Genomic DNA, 14,345 nt, shown 5'->3' on the forward strand with positions numbered 1-14,345 from the left:
AAACTGTGATAGGACAGTCAGTGTACAATGTATATGAATGATCTAGTAGAAAGTGCGCAAAACACCGTTAAACTGTTCGCACATGATGTGGCAGTCTGTAAGAAAGTAGTGACACCTGAAGACAATATCGAGTTTCAAATGACCTGTAGAGGGTTGATGAATAGGCATATCACTTCCTCCCACATAAACCTTACGAAATGACCATGATGAGAAAATTCGAGAAATTAGAACTAATAGAGAGGCTTACTGAAAATCATTCTCTGGCAGTTGATCCTGAACGTAAATAAATGTAACATATTGAACATATATGACACATGAAATCCACTGCTGTACAACTACACTATTGACGAGAAATTGCTGGAAACAGTGCCTACCGTAAAATATCTAGGAGTAACTGATCTAGAGCGACCTTAAATGGAACGACCACATAAAATAAATACTAGGAAAAAGAGATGCTACTCTGAGATTCATAGGAATAATCTTAAGCGAATGTAAACATCCACAAATGACGTGGCCTACAAGGCGCTTGTTCGGCCGATTCATGAGTATCATTCATCAATCGTGGGCCTTTACCTGCTATGAGTGCGAGAAGGAAGATCCAACGAATAGCAATGTGTTTCGTCATGGGTTCACTTTGTCAGTGTGAGAGCTTTACAGAGATGCTCAATAAACTCCAGTGGCAGATTTTAAAAGAGAGGCGTTTTGCATCAACGATAGGTTTACTATTGAAATTTCGAGGAAGTACATTCTGAGAAGGCATATCACTTCCGTCCACACAAATCTTACGAAATGACCACGATGAAAAAATACGATAAATTAGAGTTAATAGAGAGGCTTACCGACAATCATTCTTCCCACACGCAATTCGCGACTGGAACAAGAAAGTGGGGATCAGATAGTACTACCAGAAGTACCTCCGACCACACAGTCTTAGCTGTCTTGTGGAGTAGAGGTAAATGAAGAACACTCCTGGGGAAAAGAGTCCAAGTCGTCTTGCAGCATTTACAGTGTCCCATCAAACCAACCAGAAACATACAGGAACGAAATCCGTTACTCTAAAGTGGGTAACTACAGGGAGAATAGGTGAAGCTCCTATATTAGCAGATGGCATCACTGTCAGCCCATCAATGTTAACATCAAACCATTCTTTGCGAGAAACCTTGATATTGATAACCCATTGTGTCCCATTTTGACTCATTGTGTTGATGACTGTGTGAAAGCCACGAGTGGAAATGCATTGTGATATGTTTTATGTTCTGTTCTGTGTCCTCACATGGAATTGATGTTTGTTATTGACAATACTATCTTTCTAAATTTGACTGTCATTATCGTCATATATGCAACCAGGAGCCCAAGTTTATATGTAGTAATGATGCCTCGGAAATGAGTGATTGTAATTGTATTTTTTTATTTTGTAAGTAAATATTGTAAATAAATGTACCAGAAGATTACACTGAAAAGGATGTTCACATAAAACACTATATAGCTGACATATTACTACATACAATGCACATGGTTTAAATGCACGTGGTTTAACAACACAAATTCACAGTATACAATCATTGTTAGAGTTCACGAACTTGTTTTGGTCTTAGCTGTAGCATGGGCAAGCCATGTGGCAACGAGCCCATAGGGCACAGTGAGCTTAGAACACCGCACAAAAGGATTAGGTGACAGGAAACGACAGGGAGAATCCAGGCCTAGTACAAATGGCATGTCTGTGGTCAAGTGGCTCTATGAGCTACTGAAAGAAATACTAAAATTGAATCAAACAGTGTTTCAGAGAATAGGGCAGTAACAAATTGTGTATTTTCATATCACGAATTCATAGCAACATTGCAGTTTGTTGTGTACACTAGTTCATGTGTAATGCAGTTTCTTATGAACTATGATTTAACAAACATGTAAAATTAAACTACAGACAAACCAGTACAGCTACACTCTTCATCAATGTATCAAATATATTTTTATATGTACAGCAGACATACAATAACATGGTTTAACTGGATGCTATATGATACTAGAGTAATGATGACTTTAATCAATACTTTCAATCAGGTGAACCAGAGCCCAAAGTACTCTACGAAAACTCGTAGCATGGCATTAGCATGTGTTCCCATACACCTTCCATATGTTTAATATTAGTTCTAAATAAGATTTATATTTTAAAATATATATTACATTGGTAGATTGAAAAATGTCATTATGTAAAACAGCCACAATCTAAATATGGTGTGTTTTAACTATGAACTGAGTGTGTCATATGCAAGACAGAAGTTATGGACGTTTGTACATCTTTCTCATACAACAAAAAAATTTTCACACTCATGCAAATGTGTGTGTGTGTGTGTGTGTGTGTGTGTGTGTGTGTATGTATGTGTACGTTTCTTTAGTTTCATTCTTCTTAACATGGTACTACTTAATGTTTTTATTGATAACTGCCACAATATCCATGTTAGAATGATTTGCAAGTCGGAGGTCAACAAGCTAGAGAAGACCATAATTTGATGTTTTGTGGGTAATGAAATGAGTGTATTTGTTGATTATGGTCTCTTAATGACAATTCTGTAAGAAGTCATGAATCTGAATAATATTTTCTGATTTCTAAGATTCGAAAAATATGGCGCTGGAGTTCTTTGTCATCTTTTGCTGGTGGCTCTTGCTTAAGGGAGGGCCATAGGGGTCGCTGGTTGACAGTTGGTGGAGACAGAAGTTGAACATAGTTTTCTGAGTGGTAGTACAGCTGCACTGTTTCAACACTTAGAAAATTCATGAGTACACAATTTGGAACAGCCTTGTGGACTGAACCATTGTCACATTGCGCTTGAGTGTTATGTTTTCCTCATGACTGAAGGATATTAGTTTGGTGTGAATGATTCATATTGTAATTAACGTCTACAAATAACAGTCCAGTATGAGGAAATTTTAAGTACAATTACGTCGGGATTTGAACTTTTTTTTACAGCCAGATGAGCTGAATGTATTGAGACTGTGCCATATAGTCCACTATTTTGTGTAATTTAACTGCACTTGCTACAGCTTTTGTTATTCTACTTGAGGCAGAACAGACAAACTTTTATTTAGATTTTGTATGGCCTTCATCACATTAGAGTGAGTTTTACTAACAATACAGTATCCCATTTTTATATCAAATTCATCATTGTTTTCAATACATTATTTGATCACCTGTTCCATTTATTTCCTCAAATCTATTTAGTGTGTTGTATCAGTTATTGATTTGTGTGCATTGTGCCCGATATTCTCTTTATGTGATCGGTTCTCATCTCTAAAATCTTCCATTTAAACAGCATATGCTGCTACTAGGTAGTATGGTGATATTCTCCCGCACCTCACACTTGGAGGTAAACAAGTTTAGGAGAGGAACATCCACTTGCACGTGAATAAATTGCAGAGTGATCTGGATGGCAGGATGGATATTGCAGAGCAGCAACAAACTTCTTTGGAACAGCAGATGAAATTAGCCATTGAGACAATTGTCAAAGATACAAGAGACTGTATGCATGAAATAAAGAACTGCAAAAGTAGCTTCAAAATGAAAATCAGTAGCAAGACTATGCAATGCACGTTGAAAATTTCAGATGTAAAGGTGGCACTTGATTTGGTTGTAACAGGTCAAGTCGCAAATTTTTTTGCTGTCGTGATGGATCAGCCAGTTAATGGTAAATATTTCACAGAAGAATGTAAGTACCATCACACTGATTTTCTAGCAGGGGTAGTGGTGTGGTCACGTGATTCACAACATGGATGGAGCCGCAAACCAAATGGACAACTGGCAGTCAGCATTTCCCATTGCATGTGCAATAAAGCAGATGTGTTAGCTCAGATTTCTTTTAAATAATGAGAGAAACATCAGCGTTACCAAATTTCATTTAAGTTCTCAGTTCATATCCTGTATTCCTCATGTAGTTCACATGCTGATACACGCCACTACAATAATTATAAGCAAAAAAAAAGGTCTGGGAGAAGGTATAATTGGATGTTTCCAGAGTATTGGAGCAGAGGTTGATGCTAATTTCCTTTGCACTTACAGGTAAATGAAATACAAATTTGGCGCATGTGTGTTTGCAAATTTGGTTTGATCTTAGCTGGAATACAGGCAATCACATGTCAGTGATCTGCACTGCACAAAGGGATTGGGCGAGATGAAACGACAGGGCAACATGTAGGGGAGATGGGCTTGTGACCAAGTGGTTCTTTGTACTACTGAAAATAACATGCAGGTGTATGAAAAATATTAAAACTGAATCTAATGGCATATCACAGAATGTGAGGATATTAAATTGTCAATCTTGATTTCACAAATTCCTAGCAACAGTGCACATTGTTATATGACCTCTAGTTAACAACCAACAAAGCTTTATATAAACTACAATTTAACAAATATTTCAAATTAAACTATTACTAGACCAATACAGTTAAACACTTAATCGATACATCAAATTTGACCTTGTATATGCAAGAACACGTAATAATTCACATTGTATTTAACATTGTCAAATGGAAGGTATGCGATCTGTTGTGTTAAAATATGTGGATAAAAGTTCCCAGGTCAAGATCACTAAAAAAATGGTTCAAATGGTTCTGAACACTATGGGACTTAACAACTGAGGTCATCACTCCCCTAGAACTTAGAACTACTTAAACCTAACTAACCTAAGGACATCACACACATCCATGCCTGAAGCAGGATTCGAACCTGCGACCATAGCAGTCAATGCGGTTCCAGACTGTAGCGCCTAGAAGTGCTCGGCCACTCAGGCCAGCCAAGATCACTAAAACTCCATTATATGATAACTAGTTTCAGGTTACAGATAAACCTTATTCAGATCTAAAATACAGAAAATTGGATAACAAAATGAACAATAGCTCAATTTATTTTATATTTAAATTTTCTATAATATTTTTGTTATTAGTATTTGAGCATACCAACTACCAGGAATTACAAATTGTAATAATCTGTTCAACTGAAACTCTCCTACTGTCCTGTACAAACTGAAAAATTTTATATAGATCGTGACAAAATAAATACATACAAAGTGCATTTTGTAAGTGGTATATAATTGCGATTTGTCTTAAGTAGGTCGTCATGGTTACTTATAGTTTCTCACTAGTCATGTGTGCCACTTGGAGTGCTACAGAAACAAGGAAGGAGCAGCACGACGAATGTCAGAGAACTAGCGTCATATGCAGTATTATTGCTACAGGAAAGCTCTATCACGTGGCGCTACTATCCAACCAAATTTTACAAACTCATGCCTCTATAGTAATGTACAAAATGGCTATGTAACGAACTTTCTACTTGATTTACGTTACTTAAATTGTAAGAAACTATGTTCCATTTTAACAATCTGTAGTAGTCATATATCAAACTTAGAATTTTCATTTGAGGAATACTGTAACATGAAGTCGAGGTGCCAGTTATAATCGGCATGGTATTGGTTTCAATTACACCAGTAAATGAATGGGTAACCTAAGCAGTACAAATGAACCATTAGATGATACAAATAAATTGTTTACAAGTAATGATCTATGTAAATATAATCATGGTGCCTCATACCTAAATATTTGATATGGACTGATTTGTGAAACAACACCATATACAATAAATGTCAGAGTACAAGTAACTGATGAACAAAGCATTTTTTTTGTTGATTTTGTCACTTATCTTCATGAGGTCAATCAAACTTCAACCATCACCCAAAGGACACAGACATATACACAATCAAATCAAAGTGCAAGGTCTAGGAGTTAAATACACAGTACATATGTATCAAGTAAAATAACTCAGTTCTGGTATTTTATATAAAAGAAGCAAGAAGCTGAAGTCATCTAATGCTGCAATTAGATAAATTCAGCTGAACAGATTATGATGATGTGAAATGCCTGGTGGCTGGTACACACAGAATGATCTAATTAAATTTTTATTGGTATTTATTATAGAATGGAAGTTTAAATATAATGTGTATTACGCTACTGTTTGTGTCTTTGGTGCATTTGTTTTAGATCAGAAGATGGCTTGTCAATGTGCTGAAACTAGTTATCAAATAAAGGAATTTTAGCGATCTTGAACTAGGATTTTTTTATCCAAATATTTTAACATAATGACCTGTTTTATCTGAAACTCAATGATATTAGAGTAACAACGACTTTAAGGAGCATATTTCAGTCAGGTGAACCAGTGCACAACGTAATCCACAGAACCTCGCGTCATGAGGTCAGAAAGTATTTCTACATACTGCTAACCTTTCCCTAAATCGAGGGTCTTTCAATAATTAAAGAGACAAATTCGTCTGGGGGAAAAGACTGTTAGTAGGGCAAGTTTGGTACTTTTATAACTTCTAAAATGGTTCAAATGGCTCTGAGCACTATGGGACTTAACTTCTGAGGTAATCAGTCCCCTAGAACTTATAACTACTTAAACCTAACTAGCCTAAGGACATCACACACATCCATGCTCAAGGCAGGATTCGAATCTGCGACTGTAGCGGTCCCTCGGTTCCAGACTGTAGCGCCTAGAACTGCTCGGCCGCACCAGCCGGCTATGACTTTTCAGTTGGTATCACTAGGAGGAGCCCTGATGAGCTGATGTATCAACAGTTCAAGATGGCGAGTCCACTTGAAACGTCTACATTAGTTGAACAACGTTCTGTTATTCGTTTTTTACTTGTTAAAGGCGTGAAACTAATGAATACATACTGCAGAATGTGTAAAGTTCTTGGTGAAGTTCGTATGAAACGTGCAAATTTTTACAAGTGGGTTGAGCGGTTCAAGAATGGTCGTGCGTCAGCGACTGACGAACACCGTTCTGGCCGACCAGTTGCAGTTTCAACTCCCTCACTTGAAAGTCGAATTGATGACATTATTCGTGCCAACTGTCGTGTGACTGTGGAAGTGATTGTTGATAAGGTTCAAGTTACTACTGGTACAGTTCATAACATTATCTGTAACCAGATGAAGTACTGCAAAACGTGTGCAAGATGGGACCCAAAGGTATTGACATGGCTACACAAGGAAACAAGTTTGAGAGCGTGCACAGAGCTAAAGGAACGTTATGAAAGACAAGGTGAGCACTTCCTCAAGAAAATTTTAACCTTCGATGAAACTTGGGTTCACTATTACCAGACAGATCGAAAGAGTGGAAGCACGCCCACTCATCTGTCAAAAAAAAAATTAATAAATAAATAAATAAATAAAATTCAAAACGCAAGCATCAGCACGAAAAGTCATGTTGAAGGTGTTTATGGATGCTGAAGGTCAATTTTTTGTGATTATCTCGAAGAGCAGTGTACAATGGACAGCCAATTCTACTCGGATTTGGTTTTAAACAAGGATAAGCCAGCAATGACAGAGAGATGTCGTGGATCTCAGAGAAGAGGTGTGATTCTCCAGCAAGACAACAGACCTCCTCATATTGCTCAATTAACCCATGAAACCATTGACAAAATGGGGTGGAAAGTACTGCCTCATCCGCCTTACTGTCCTGGTTTAGCACCTAGTGATTTCTATTTGTTTGGTGCACTGAAGGAGGCATTAAGTGGGAAGAGGTTCCAGGACAATGAGGACATGAAAAATTTTGTGGGAAATTGGTTTGAACAACAAGATGGAGAGTTCTTTGTAGCCAGAATAAAAACATTTGTAGCCCGTTGGAACAAGTGTATAAATGTTCAAGGGGATTATGTTGAAAAGTAGAAAAAGTAGTGTTTTGTAAAAATAAGCACTTTTTTCTCCAGACCAATTTGTCTCTCTAATTATTGAATGACCCACATAGGTTTAATATTAGCTCTGAATATCACACATGTGCTAATTTATGTATTATGTCAGTACATTGGTTGGTTAGTTGGTTGGTCTGGGGGAGGGGACCAAACAGTGAGGTCATCGGTCCCATTGGATTAGGGAAGAAGGGGAAGGAAATTGCCTGTGCCCTTTCAAAGGAACTATCCTGCAATTTGCCTGCAATTTACGAAATTCATCATGTTGGTAGACTGAAACATATCATTATGTACCAAGTCATGGATCTGAATTGCATGGAATGGTTTCCAGAGTTTGAAAAGGTAGCGCTGGAATGCCTCCTGGTCTTTCGCTAATGGCTCTTGCTTGAGGTAACGCTACTGGGCTTGATGAAAAGTGCAATATTTTGTAATTTAGCTTGTAGCCTCTTCAAAGTACCCAAAGTTTTCCCTCAGAACTGTTGCACAAAGTCTTGGCATTCTGAACATAAGATTTTATAGTGTTTTTGCTGATACTGCAGTCCAACACATCTGTAAATTATTCTAAAGATCTTCAACTTTACATGACCTCAGTTTTCTAATCTCCTTGTCATGTCCATCCCATAAACGGTCAATGGGGTGTAGGTCAGTTGAATGACTTGAGCAAATCATATTCTTCCATTCCTCACATTTCTATTTACTCTGCACAGTTTAGAAGAATGTTTGGGTTTATTGTCCTGCTTCAGAGCAAACCCATGACCAATAAGTCTCTTGCCAGATGAAACTTCACTGTTGATCAGTATTATGTGATATCCTCCCTTCATTGTTTAATGTCCCAGCAGTTGTTACTAGATCACCGACTTTATCACTTTTTAAACATCCCCACACCATGCACCATGCTTCACTGTTGTTGTCACACATTGACTCTTCAAACGTTCTCCACGAAGTCCACTAAAAAATGTTCGACGATTGCTTCCAAATACTTGAAACTCAGATTTATTTGTGAATAATACTTTGAACCATTGCTGCCTACTTCATTTTTTATCAATATTTCGTCCATAAGAGACGGAACTGTGAGGGCTTTCACTGCTGATAAATATAAATAAAACAGTTTCTGCATCCGCCGGCTGTTTATTTTGCCACTAAGCGTTTCGATTGCTCACACCATCGTCATCAGGTGGAGGATTGTTTATTTACATGAATGTTGTTGGTGAAGAGCACAGACGTCTTTTTAAAATAGTCTACACTGCCCTTGATCTGCAACTGTGAATAGACATCTGTACTCTTCACCAACATCAGCCATGGTGTAAACCATCGAAACGAATAGTGGTAAAATAAACAAGTGACGGACACAGAAACTGTTTTCTTTGGATTCACTTTTTACATTGCCATGCCATTTGCAATTTTTTTCGCTACTCGCCCCTTTAAGCCTTTTTCACGAAGATGGCGTTATGCTTTTGAGACAGAAATTGGAGCGGCTCCCATATTACCTACTTCCTCGCGAAATTCACGTACGGTACGAGGCCTCTGATCACTACTCTGTACACATGCGAACTGATCTTGCCTGTATGAAATTACTCAGGGTCTTCGAGATCACGAAACACTTGCTCTGGCACCAGTTAGCTTGAACTGCTGGAATGGATACATCACTATCGATTTTGCTACATCAACCTTTGTTGCTATTGTCCTACTAGAACAGCTATCCTGATACAGAGCTACAATTAAAGCAGGTTTTTCAGTTCAAATCTGCTCCTTCGTCACGTTCTGAGATAATATTCTATGAACTTGATCAGGTATACAAACACACTGTCAGCTGCACACAAAGTACTGTAAACTAATGTGAACTGGTTGCTACACAGACAGTGTATGAGGGCTATTTGAATAGAACAGTGGATTTTATGTGGCGTTGAACTGTAATAACACACTTTTAGGATCTAAACGACATTATTTCGTCACTTTACAGAGCGAATATAGAAAGATGGCTGTCGAACATACTGCTAGAACACAAAGACAAGAAGACAAACCAAAGAGCATAGTTAAAGAACTGTCACTTCGAGTCAGAGACGCCCAGAGTCTCCCCCCCCCCCCTGGCAGAGCGGAGCATGGCAGGGCAGAGCTAGCACACATCCACAAAAAAATCTTAGTGCCAGTACGGCAGGCGGAGACGGCGACGGGCGCTCGAAGTGTGTGGCTCGGGCATCTCGTCGTCAGGGTCCCATGTGTCGGACAGCTGCGTGGGCGGTGGCGAGTCGAAGGGCAGCAGCAGCAGCGGTGGCAGGCAGGGCGTCGGCAGAGGCAGGTCAGCAGGGAGCGGCGAGAAGTTGCTCCGGGAGGGACCAGACAGGTTTTACTCTTTGAACAGAAACCGTACTTGCTCGTAGCAATTTCGAAGCGTTAAGAGATCGAGCTTTGTGTAGTACGGGTGGGCTGTCCATGGTGCAGATTCGTTGACCATTGCCGTTGTTGATTGCTGAGCCCCTCGAAGGGAGGCACGTGTGGAGGGGTGAGAGAGGGGGCACGAGCAGTGGCTATTGACTGACCTCGGTGTGCTGGGACGTCGTCTGCGGGGCGTCGGCAGCAGGTGACGACTGAGGATATGGCGCGGTAGCCACGAAATGCGAGGGCGGCAGACGACAAACGAAGGCATGGCGCGGCGGCCACACGATGCGAAGGGGCCTGCAAAGCGAGAACTGAGTGTTCTGCCAGTCCAGCTATGTCGGCCTGGAACCAGCGGCAGGGAAAGGGGAGCTCTACACAGGAGCGAAGCAGAGTGAAGGCACAGGAGGAGAGGGAGGCAGCGTCGAAAGAAGCAGCTCTGCAGAGAGGCTGCATAAGGTACTTTGTGCACGAGCCAATTCAGCAGAGGTAGTAGCAATGCGGCAACGTAACTCTGCGTTATGTGCTAGGAGCCTGTTGATCTGTTTACGGACATCCGGTAAATTGGAGAGACTTGCTGTACTACCTTTGTGTAGACATGCACACGTGGAAAGTATAGCCAAGGAAGTGGAGCGTGGAGATGTGCCGAGTTCATTCAAGGACGAAACGGCAGAACCAGCTGTGTGGCGGAATGTAGTGAGCCGCAGGTCTGGCGAAAGTTCATAATGGTGTACAAAGTCTAACACACTTACAGGTTCGTCCAAGTCGGCGACATGGAAGGTCCAAGGAAACGCCGCGCTCGTTGATAGACGAAGCAACATCTTGATGGAGACAAGGGCAGCGATAGGAGAGTAATTTACAGCCATCAAATCGAGGTAATCAGGAGAAAGCGTGTTGGCCATGTGCTTGCCCAGGATAACGCTGACGTTGGCGTCGGTGTCGACGAGAAAGCGAGTGCCTGATGACAAGTCACTGACATAGAGGTGTCGTGCTGCTGGATCAAGTGGTGCGGCATCGGACGGTAGGCGCCGTGAAGAATTGTGGCGGGACGTGGTGCCTAAGTATGCCCACAGGTCTCGGTTGGGAAAGGTGCAAGGCGTGTGACAGTTGCACGCAGCATCCCCGTAAGTAGCGTGGAACCAGAACAGCGCAGCTGACTGTGTCGGGGCAGGAAGCCGATCGGGTTGCTGCTCGGGCGACGTCGGCGGCTGTCTGGGGGCTGCAGGCAGTACCTCCTGTAGGCTGCGTGGTGGCAGCTCCTGACAGGCAACTAGGTGCTAAGGCGAGTGTTCTGGTCTCTGCCAGTGGAGTGGGGAACCGAAGGCACAGGCGTGCCAACTGGTGGTGACAGGGATGTTGTGTGTGACAATAGGTGTTGGTGACGAATGATTGCATATGCCTGATCGGCCATGCCTAGGTGAACCTCGAGAGGGTCGGTAACGTGAGATATCAGGTGGAGTTGTAGGTCCGACAGTAGTTTGACCAGCCACAAAGTCCAAAGCGCAGCATCTGGTAGTGTTTGATCATCAATTAATGCACGAAAGCACCGCCAAAGCTGTGAAGGTGTGTGGTCGTCGAGGTGCTCTTCGTGGATGCTATGGTGGATAGCTTCCACTGGGCAGTGAGAAAGGCGTTCGATAAGTAAAGTTTTTGCAATCACGTACTTGCTGAGGCAGGCAGCAAGAGTAGCAGATCACTGATTAGTTCAGGATGGGCTTGCAGGCCAAAAGATCGTTATCGTCCAAGACCCTATGGATCTCCAGTAGATGGTCCACCAGTGCGAACCAAGTTTTAGGGTTGTCCTTTTGTAATGCAGGCGGCTTAGGAAATCTGTTGGGTAACAGATGTTGATGAAGCACAGGCAGGCGAAGATCATTGTTGGCGGTTGAGGAAGCCCCTGACACTGGCAGTGCAGTAGCAGTTGACGATGCGTCGCCCGAGCTCTGTTTAGGGGGGTGGCTGCAAGCAGCACACGATGTGGAATGAGCCGGTGCAACCAATGGCACGATGTGTCCCAACTGCACGGCCGGAGGCTGGCGTGGCATCGGTGTAATGGCCAGTGCAATTGCAACAGCGGGTGGAAGCCAGTCGCGATTCTGCCAAGGGTGAACTGATTCCAAAACCGGCGCGAAAGAAATGGGCAGTGCCATTACGAGAGTGGGCAGTAGGTGAAGTTGATGCGACTATGGAGGGACGGTCGCGGAAACCAGCGTGGCCGAGGCGACTGGATCCGCTGTGACGGCGAGGGGGGGGGGGGGAGGGGGAGTGGAATGGCATCAGGCATGTAAGAATGTGCAATCCCATGAGCATGAACGTTTGAATTAAAGTTCTCGAACTTTGTTGGCACATCAGCCCAACCCGAATGCGACTGCGTAACTGACAGGGGAAACACAACTGCCTTCACACGATTATAGTTCACAGTGTCACTAAGTGGCGTGCACTGTCTGGGCAGCAGGCACTGCTGCATAGTAGTATTTGACAGTGGCCATGTTGGGCTAGTAATGGTTAAGTGGCCGCTGGCATGGCATGGGCCAGGTAACTGTTCACTTTTAAGCGAATGTTCATTAGGAACATTTTGTGCATACGCATCTAGAGTTAAAAGGGTGTGTGCCACTAGCACAAAACGACATTGGTAGAACCACTGAACCGAAGACAATGTGGACTGGCACACGAAGTTCGCTAACGATGAAAATAAGCACAAAATAATTCCCAAACGCACAACATTGATGTCGAGGTTACTACTGTGGTTTTTATGTGGCATTGGACTGTAATAACACACTTTTAGGATCGAAACGACATTTATTTTGTCACTTAATGGAGTGAATACAGAAAGATGGCTGTCAAATTTAGTGCTAGAATACAAACACAAGAAGACAAACCAAAGTGCATAGTCAAAGAATTGTCACTTCGCGTCAGAGACCCCACAGAACCCTCTTAGGTAAAATCATGTCAGTGTTGACATGGATTCTCACCAGCACCCCTCTCTGTGAACAACCAGTTAAATACACAACAGATGTGCTTAATCTTTACGTGCTTATACCTGTTTTATTAGGGGATATGATACAATATTCAAAACAAAATCCCTGTTTAACCACAAATAAATAGTTGTGACAGGTGATCAAAAATTTTAGACTGATAGTGTAGAATAGTGATGGACATAGAATTTGGAACAGATGTGTGGACTAAGCCAATGTCACACTGTTCTCAATTGTGTTTTTACTCGCCACTGAAAGATATTAGCTTGTCTTGAGTGATTGTATATCATGACAAAAACTTTGACAAATAGTAGTACAGTCTAACTGAGGAAATTTTACTATACCATTTCGTCAGGTTTTGGACTCTGCTTTTACAATAAGGGAATTAATTGGGGATTCTGCGTTTAGTTCTCTGTTTAATGCTACTTAATTACACTTTCTACAATTTTTGTTATTCAACTTGAGGCAGAACAGACATGCTTTTAACTACCTTTTGTAAGGCCATCATCGTACAAGTATTTGAGTGAGTTCTACTGGCAGTAAGGTATTCTATTTTCAAATCAAATTCTTCATGTTGTTGAGTGCATTATTCAATCTTCTTTTCCACTTGTTTTATTTGATGTGTTTTATCAGTTATGCATTGATACTCTTTATTGCCTGGTTTTATTTATGTGTGATCATTCCCCATCTGAAAACCCTTCAATTAAACAGTTACCAAGATAATTAAACAGTTACCAGGATAAAAAAGCATACTGGTGATTTGTCACAGCACAAACTCAGACACAAATGACTCAACATAGGGAGCATCCACTCGCATTTGAGGTCTCTGGTCTGGGGTCAACTTATCCCAGGTAGCTGCACTGATTAAGAAATGTTATTTAAGCAATCTGATGAGCATTCATGAGCAGTAGCAAACTGTGTAGCAGCTGCATAGCGAAAGGCAGAAATAAGGAGCTTGTAGACTGATGAAGAAGCAGCATGTTGGCTGCAGATCCAGCGAGTGGCGCTATTGCCCCTGGGCCAGAGACGTTCCCCAAGGCCGCCAATAAATAAGAAATTGCTGTGCCTGTGTTGTGAAAAAGTGTGATGTAATGTTCTTTTGGACACAAATGTATGTTTTGTTACCAGAACACTTAGAAGATGCAAGAGATCTGCTAAACAGGTTGTATGCACTATGCTTGCCACAAATCGAGAGCATCTCAGGATTTTAATTTTGCTTTTTATTCTTGCATTTTTAGGCAGATCCAGCTGGCAGTGAATGTTTATA

This window comes from Schistocerca piceifrons, chromosome 7, assembly GCF_021461385.2.
Source record: "Schistocerca piceifrons isolate TAMUIC-IGC-003096 chromosome 7, iqSchPice1.1, whole genome shotgun sequence".
Taxonomy (NCBI): domain Eukaryota; kingdom Metazoa; phylum Arthropoda; class Insecta; order Orthoptera; family Acrididae; genus Schistocerca; species Schistocerca piceifrons.